Genomic DNA, 9170 nt, shown 5'->3' with positions numbered 1-9170 from the left:
GGATACATAGTGAAACCTTCAAAACTCTGGAATGGGCAGATGCAGAGTTGCCCATGTGTCCCAGCAGCTGCACCATGAAGGAAGGCACACTGTAGGTTCCTGCTGTCCCTGGGGCCAGAGTTGAGTCCCAACTTGGGATCTGCCTTAGGGGATAGAATAACGGTGCTGGGAGGGACCTTTAGAGTCAGAGGAGCTCAGAGGTTCATCCCAGATCTGTAACTTCCTAGTTGTGAGTTGCTGAGGTTGCCCGAATCTCCGTTCACTGTCATAACTGGAGTAACAAACAATGGGTGTACTGAGCTGTGGCAGAGTGATGCAAGGTGCCGCCAAGGAACCTTTCTGCATGGCATAATCATTGCGTAACTGAGCTGGCAAGGTGGCTCAGTGGGTAAAGACACTTGTTGCCAGGCCTGGCAACCTGAGTCTGATCCCTCAGGACTCATGTGGTGGAAGGACAGAGCCGATTCCTGCAAGTGTCCTCGGACCTCCACATGCACACCAATAAATAAATTACTAAAAATCATTGCATTTAAACAAACATGGATGGGAGGTTACTGTGGAGCAACCTTCACCACCAGCAGCAGTTTGGTTTGATGCCTTTGCTTTTCAAAAGAAGTGCCATGAATTAACCTTATTTCAGGGAGACCCTTCTGACATACGAGAGGGGACTAATTAAACAGAATGCACGTGTTTCACCTGAGACATGCACGTAACGCGCATGGAAATGCATTCTGAAGTTGGTGTGACCCTTTGCTTTACAGAGAAGAAAGTGGAGCACAGCACATAAGGTCATTCCTCCAGAGTCACAGTCCTATAAGAAGCAAGGCTGAGATTCAGGCCCAACAGAATGGCTCTACTGTCCCAATGCCTGGACAGCATCTAAACCGAATAAGGCTTGGGAGGTAAAACGCCTGGTGTGGAACTTCTGTTTTTCATTTCCTTAATCTCAATTGATGCCTTTAGCAAAAGTATTGGTTCCCTCTTAGAAGATAAGAAAACCAGGGCTTGGGAAAGTGGGTAATTTAATCACTCTCTCATGTCTGTGTAAACACACACACACACACACACACACACCATACATACACACACACACACACACACACGCACACTCACACATCCTGGGGGAAAGAGCATCTTGGCTTCTTTAATTAATGATCAGGTGGCAACACCTAGTTCAGAGAGTGACAAGTCCTTTCCCAGTGCAAAGCCAGTGACCCACAGAAGGGAAGCCTGGATGGGACTGGCATGGGAACCAGGTTCCATGAGGAGCAGCTTGTCCTGGAGAAGATCTGGTAGAAAACCAGCTCCTGATGTCAGGTTTTCGAAGAATACTATGCCTTAGTGGGTTCCAGTTATTGGTAGAAATGTTAAGGAGGCCAGTTGGGTTGAAGAATGAAAAATGTTATTCTGGGGCTGGGGGGCTGACTTAGTCAATAAAGTACTTGCCCTTCAAGCGTGAGGACCTGCATTTGATTCCCAGAACGTCCATTTTTTTAAAAAGCTGAACATGGCGATGTGTGTTTGTAATTCTAGCACTGGGAGGCAGGACAGACAGATAGATCCTCGAGGCTCACTGGCCAGCTAGTCTAGTCTACTTGTCAAGTCCCAGGCCAGCAAGAGACCCTATCTAAAAAACAACACCCGAGTTTGTGCGCGCGCGTGTGCGCGCGCGCACACACACACACACACACACACACACACACACCCCTTATTTTTGTTTCCTTCACAAATTTAGTGGGGAAATGTTAGAAAATATTCCACACCAACTCAGGAGAGAAGCCGGGATCTCCTTCCCTGCATTTCACTGTCCCCCAAGAGGTGGCACTGTGAACAGCTGGTCAAGGTCTTCCAGTCCTTTCAAAATCAAGCTTTCTAAAAAAAAAAAAAAAAAAAAAAAAAAAAAAATGACCAAAGATTAGGAACAGACCCGTCCCCACAGGTTGAAGGGGAATGCCATTCCTGGAAGTATGAGGGGACACCAGTAGCCAAGTGCTGATTGCGGGAAGAATTTCTGCTTGGTGTGCAAGGTGGTTAGACCTCCGACTGGAAGGTTGTCTCAGCTGGAGCAGGTCCAGAACTTAGAGATTCAGGGAAGATTCAGAAGAGCTCCTTTCCCGATGGGACTTTCCCAAATTCCCTGCCGTGGCAAAGAACATCTGAGACACGTCGAGATAGCAACAACTCAGTAGATATGAGCTTGGGTTGCCATGTGACCCAGCATCAACCGCCAGGGATCCCTGTGGCATTGTCACAGTGAGCACTTGTACTTAGAGCTCCAAGACCTTTGTGCATGACTGTACTCACACACAAGCTGGCGTGTGAGCTAGCCCAGTCCCTGGGGGCTGTAGTCATCATACTCAGGCTCAAACAACATGCATTGCTCCAGAGGACTGTCGAGGGCTCTTGAGACCTGGCTGTGCCTTAAGTACCCCAGTGGTACCTCCTGCCAGGTGTCTGCTCGACTTTCCAGGGACTCCTGGCAAGGGTATGGTTAAAGTATGAACGAGAGTCATTTGGGACTAGATTACTGGAAATGCAGGGTCCTGCTTTTGGTTGAATTTGGGTCCCTGCTGCCTAATGCAACAATCCCTGGTTGTTGGGAGGGGCCCCCTTTTCCTCCGTACGGTCTCCTAGGTGACTTTACCCACTCCCATACTTTAAACATGTACAGATGCTGATAAGATCCCCATTTCAGAAATTCCCTCTCGCGTGCGCTCAGTCAGCCATTCAGCAAGCACATAGTGGACCCTTTCATTCCCATGCGGCTCCCAACACTGCCTGCTTGACTCTGTCGCAGCATTTTTCCTGCTACTCCACAGGCCTCTGATTTCATCCTCTGCTTTCCTACCGTCTATCCACACACCCTAAAGCTGACCAGAAACAGGGGGGCCGAGTGCATCCACAATCTCACCTCGCTCACATATTACTTCACTCACTGTTTTCAAACTCAAAATGGTTAAATGCCTGTGCTATGTCCTGGGGAAAGAGTAGTAAACAGGACCCTTGGCCACATGGAGCTTGTGTGCTAAATGGGGAAACAGGCCAGACATTCTATTTTTCTGCCTTGGAAATGTATATCAAATATTCTCTTCCTGCTCCCTTCCCAGATTGGTACATTTCTGTCTGAGGTCCCCAGCCTGGTCTTTTTCGCAGGAGACACCTCCCAGGCCTCCTTGGGACCCCTCCGCTCCTCCATCATCGTCACTGGTCTCCACCCAGTAACCAGAGAGCAGCTGAAAACGGAATCCAGACCCTGTTACCCTTAAAACCCCTGGTGGCTTCATTCTCCCTGCATTTCAAATAAAATCCAGAGTCTTCAAGGGGGCTTGTGGCATGGCTGTTTCTCAGCTCCTGTCCCTACCCCAGCCCACCTCCACCTCTGCAGACTCATCCCACCTCTGTATTCGGCTCCTAGGAGACCCCAGCTTGGCTTATCTTTAGCTCTCTCTCTCTCTCTCTCTCTCTCTCTCTCTCTCTCTCTCTCTCTCTCTCTCTCTCTCTCCCTCCCTCCCTCCCTCCCTCCCTCTCTCTCTCTCCCTCCCTCTCCCTCCCCCTCCCCTCCCCCTCCCCCTCCCCCTCCCCCTCCCCCTCTCCTTTCCCCCCCTCAGGCCAGACTCCTGAAAATGTCCCGACACATGCTGTTTCCCTCACATGACCAGTTTTCTTCCCCACTCCCTTCGCCTGGCTGAGTCCATCTGACCCTTTGCATCTGGCAAAATAACCCACACTCTCAACCCCAGTGTGCCCTCCTCACCTGGTCCCAGCCCTCACCTCTGTTTTCCATATGTGTTTGTATAGTTTTACTTTTGCCGTTTCCTTTTCTATGACCATTGGTGCTATAGCAGTTATCTGTATTTATTTGTGTGACGATGGGTATGTAGATGTTCCTGTTGCACACGGACATCATGCCATGCCCTGCATGTGGAGGTCAGAGAACAACTTTCTAAAGTCAGGTCTCACCTCCCACCGGTGTCTGTCACTGCAGGGCGTGCTCCAGGCTAGCTGACGCATGGACTTCTGGCAGATCCCCCATCTCCCCTTTCCATTTTGTAGGAATGCTGGGATTGCATTGCATCAGGGCTTTTTATGGGGGTCCTGGGGATCAAGCTCAGGTTGCTGGCCTTGTCCTCGTGTGGCAAACATCTGTAGCTGCTAAGCCAACTTCTAGACCCTCTCCTTTTTGAAACACTCAGCCTGGTTCTCATCCATTCATCTAGACTGACTGGCCAACGAGCTCCAGGGGACCCACCTGTCTCTGCTGTCCCCCTCTCCCCAGTGCTAGGGTTAAAGGTGGATACCTCCCTACCTGGGATTTTTTAAATGTGTGCTGGGGAACTGAACTCAGGTCCTCACACTGGTGCAGCAGCAGACACTTTACCAACTGAGCCATCTGTCTAATGGAGCCCTGGCCCTGTTCCCTGCTGGTTTCTATCACAGCCAGCTGTTTTCTTCATGCTACATATCTGCCTCTTGGTGGCCTCTGTGAATTTCTAGGGCCTTAGCACAACCCTAGGGGCTCAGTGCCTGTTTTATGAATGAATGAATGAATGAATGAATGAATGAATGAGCAGGAGACCAGCCTGGCTCATGGCGGCTATGCTCAGCCTTGCCTCCATTTGGCCTGTGCGCCTCACTTCTAGGACATTCCTGGGAGCCCTTGGGGAACATGTGAAAGCTCTTCTCTTTCCATTATGCATTTCCTGCCTGAGAAGCTGTCAGAATAACGAGGGGGGGAGAGAGAGAGAGAGAAAGCACAACAGCTCTTCATCTCTCTGTTCTTCAGAGCTCTCCATTTTCTGCCCGATTTTTCTTGGCACTGGTGGAGTACCCCTACCCTGCCACAGGCTTCTCAAGAGTGCTGACTCCTGGCTTCTCCTGCATGGTAGATGCTCAGTGAAATGTTTAACTGAATGAATAAATAACAAGAAAGAAAGAAGCAAGCAGAAAAAAAGAACAAGCCAGAGCCAGAAAGAAGAAAAAGATGTGAAGAATTGATGAGGAGAAAGAGGCGGGGTGGGGGGTGGGGGGTGCTGAAATGAGGCTAGGAAGTGGAAAGGAGGACCCAGCCACCTGGCCCAGCATCCACCTCCAGTTATTACTCCCAGTAATCCTATTCTTCATGGTTCCTCAAGCCTCATGGTCCTGCCCAGGCCTCAGGTGGGATGATAAGGTTCTTTGGTCCACTCATGAGAGGGGCTTCCTATACTGTAGGCCACATACCTACTGGGGTTGCAGGGTGTAACTGCCCACGAGGAAAACATTTGTAGGGACAAGAGACCAAGATTCCTTAACCAAGGCTCAACTCCACCCCTGATTTCCATGACCCTCTTAGTATCTCATCTTTCTGTCGTTTGTATCTGGTGCCCTGGTCCAGTGACGTTCAAAGTCCTTATGGGTCAGTGGTGAATGTTCAGAACAAACCAACCATCAACAGACTTCTTTGCAGGCTTTCAGACCCAGAGGCTAGGCTTAGAGCAGTGGCTGCCTCTACCTCTTCTCGGAGGCCCAGATGAGCCAGCCACCCTCAGGAAGACCAAGGGGACAAGCCCAGAAGACCTGGAGGCCCAGAGCTGTTCCGCAATAGCTGTTACCATAGTGGTTTCCCTAGGGTGGCAGCTCCCGAGTTGCCATGGAGAACAGAAGTGTAAAGTTGCACCATCACCATCATGGCTGCCTCTGTGGAGAAGCAGCCCCTTCCTGAGCCATCAGCCAGTCAGCCAGTGACGAGTCAGTGTAATCTTCCATGTCTGGGGAACAGAAGTTTGGCCAGCCCTCCCCTGACATCTTGTGACATCGGTGTGGTAGCAGACCCTCCCATCCCCTTAGGGGACAGCACTGTTTATACTCCTGGCAAACTCGCTGGGGATGTCATTTTCTCTTAGGATCCCCACTAGAGGTAGCAACCAGTTCCCAGGAAACCTGGGCAGGATGGGGAGGGAGGATGCGCAAAGGCCCCGGGGTGACCATTCTCTTCTCTCTGGACCTCAGTGCCGGATTGCGACAAACTGGATTTCCCTACACAGGGCTGAAATGTTGGTTTTGTTGATTTCTAGAATTCTCGTTTCTTCCCAGCCACTTCCCACCTCCCAGCCAGGGGACTCTCACTACTGCCTTCTCCATGCCCCTGCTCAGGGCTTTTCCATCCTCTTCACTTGCACTTTGTCAGGTACTCTAGGAACAAGATAATGCTAATCATCCACATTCCAGTGTAAATTAGGGCCCATGCATGTTTTATTTCCCAGGAGATAAAACCGTATGACCTCTCACCTTTTCAGAGTGAAAGCCTTGTTCTCTATTACAGGAACTTGTAGCACCAAAGAGCCCTAAGCAGGATAGTTTTTGTTTGCTTGCTTGTTTTGTTTTTTTTTTTTTTAAATCTAGAGAAGAAGGCAGATCTTCCACGCATGGGTAAAATTAGATGATAGGGCTCTACATGGAATTCTCGCCTAGCTCTGATTAACCACAAAGCAAATGAAGGTGCTTGGGCTGTAGTTCAGTGGTAGAGAGCTTTCACAGCATTTAAAAGGCCTGGAGTTCAATCCCCGGCACTGAAGGAAACTATCAGAAATGCTACGCATTGGCATTGCCTCAGTCTAAGAGCTCCTTCTCTGCTTTGCCCCTCCCACACTCTAGTATGGAGTCTTTTTCCTGGTAAACTACACATCTCTCAAGGCCCACTCAAGTATCACCTCTGAGAATCTTTCCTGAGCTCTCCCAGGGAGAACTCTGCTGTCCTTCATTATGCAAAGTGCGCAATAAGCACTTTGCATATTTATCACAGTGATGACTTCTCTGGCTGGTTTATTCAGCTAAGCCCCTGCTCAGTGCTCATGAGCTCCAAGGGGAATGGATAGACCGATAGTGAACGAGTTGGCCACCCACTGTTGACTCCTGTCTTTCCAGCCTACATCTGAGTTTCAGAATGTGTTCAGAACAATCCCCTGGGATGCTATGCCCTACAGTCCCACCACTGAGTCTCTATGCCCTCCCCCATCCACAGCTCCCATCCCAGCCCTCCAGCTCCCAGGCTCTAAACAAGGCTTTTTCCTTAGTTAGTGGCTGTGGACCTGTGCACAGTCTACTCGGGACAGTCAGGCTTGTGTACTGGGTCCTTTCCCTTCAGCTTTCTTCCTTCACAGTCTTCATGAAGGGTGCTCTGCGCTTCTTTCCCTCCCCAGCTCTCACTAAGTATGTGGTTTGTGCTCCTGGACGAAAATCCCTGCTGTAGAAGGGAGCCAGAGAAAGAGAGGCTTGGAGAGGGAAGCAGTGTTCCATGGGGTCCAAGCCAGGCCCGTGATGCTGCTGAGCTCCAACCTCCACACTTGTGAAATGGGGATGAACCCACACAAACATCACATCGCCCGAAGATGTTGAGGGAAATGAGACTCTGAACAGGTCCTCTGGGGCCTTGTAAAGCAGGAGCTGGGGTGAAGGGCTATCAATCCCCTGCCCTTCTAGGGATGTGGGTGTTCTGCAGAAAAGGCAGTTAACTCGGGAAAATTAGAGAACACGCCTCCCTTTGATGTGGTCCTGGGCAACACGAGCTAGTTCCATGCTCTGGGCAGTCACTCATCTGAACAACCCCAGTACGGACAAGGAAAGCAGAGCGGAGGGAATGTTTCAACAGAGACTGCAGGTGAATTTCATGGACACAAACCATCGGGGCTGGTTCTAGTCTTGTGGGCCCCCCACTGAGACTAGGACCAGACCTAGCTGTGGGTCTCACTCAACACCATCACTACTATCAATTCACACCGTCTATGTTCAGCTAATTCTAGCTGCAACTGTTTTTTTGCTTGGGAACTCTATGGCCTCGGGTAAATGACTTAACCTCTCTGAGCTTGGTTTCTCCTCCAGGGAATGGTACATCTCAGACTCCATTGAGAGGAGTAGAAAGATGAGACAGACGTCTGAAACTCCAGACAGACCCAGCTAGCTGAACAGTGATCAATTTATGTCCTTGGGGAAACTGGCCAGGGGATAAAGTTTCAGGCCTGATTTTCACCATTGGAAGTAACAGAATTCATATCCCTCAAATTCCTTGCTAAGGCCGTTCACTGTGGGATGACAGGATGGTGTGTCTCCAGCTTGAGGCCAGGCCCTAGGATATTAATACTCATGAGACTCTTCACTGGTGCTTCATTTCCCTTTCGGTGACCCAGAGGCAGGACAACTTGTGTTTGTTTGCTGCCCATGATGTAACTCAGCCCTTATTTTAACAAGTTGCTCTTTATCTCTCTCCCAAGACCCAGGACTTGTACACACACACACACACACACACACACACACACCAATCACTGGAAGTGGAGTCAAGGAGACAGTGGCATGGGAGGAAGCACAGAACACATTGGAAACAGATGCTATAGTTCGGGTCTTCAGTATCCCCTAAGACTTGGTCCCCTGTTCAAGGTGCTATTGCAAAGCAACAGAACCTATAGGATCTAAGGCCTAGTGGAAAGAAGTTAGGTTGCCGGGGGAGTGGCATTAAGAGGGATATTGGAGTTCCAGTTCTTTCCTTTCTTTTTGCTGCTGGGACTCCATGACGTGAGCAGACCTAACCCCTCATTCAGCACCACCACTGCTATCAATTCACACTGCCTTGCATGGCTCTGCCATGTGTTCCTGCTGTGATGTACTGTTTATCCCTGGGCTCCAAACAACGGAGTGGAGTGACCATGGACTGATGCCTCTGAAACCGTGAGACAAGTGTCTCCCCTACAAAGCTGATTATCTCAGGCATTGGTTACAGTCACAGGAAGCAGACTAGAACATCAGGAGTCTAGAAGTGGAGGAGGAGAAGAAAGGAATGGGAGAATGGAGGATAGAGAAGAGGGAGGGAAGGAGGAAGACAGAGAGAGAGAGAGAGAGAGAGAGAGAGAGAGAGAGAGAGAGAGAGAGAAGGGCCTGACCAAAGGCCAAAGCTATGAAGCCTAAAATGAACCAAACAGGCTAGAAATAGAATCACTGGGCAAACCCCACATATTCATCTGCTGAGCAAATGCCCAAATGGATGGAGCAGGCACAGCAATTCAAGGAAGATGCAGATCTTTTCACCTCAGAGGTAGGTCAGTCCATGAGACGCGCATTCCAGTCTGGCATGAAGTAGTTAAGGTTCTTTTTCTGGGGATGTTTTCCTCATGCAATCATTACTTTTAACAGGCTGGCCTAGA

This window comes from Peromyscus leucopus, chromosome 6, assembly GCF_004664715.2.
Source record: "Peromyscus leucopus breed LL Stock chromosome 6, UCI_PerLeu_2.1, whole genome shotgun sequence".
In the NCBI taxonomy this organism is placed as follows: Eukaryota; Metazoa; Chordata; class Mammalia; order Rodentia; family Cricetidae; genus Peromyscus; species Peromyscus leucopus.
Note: the sequence above shows the minus strand (reverse complement) of the source record.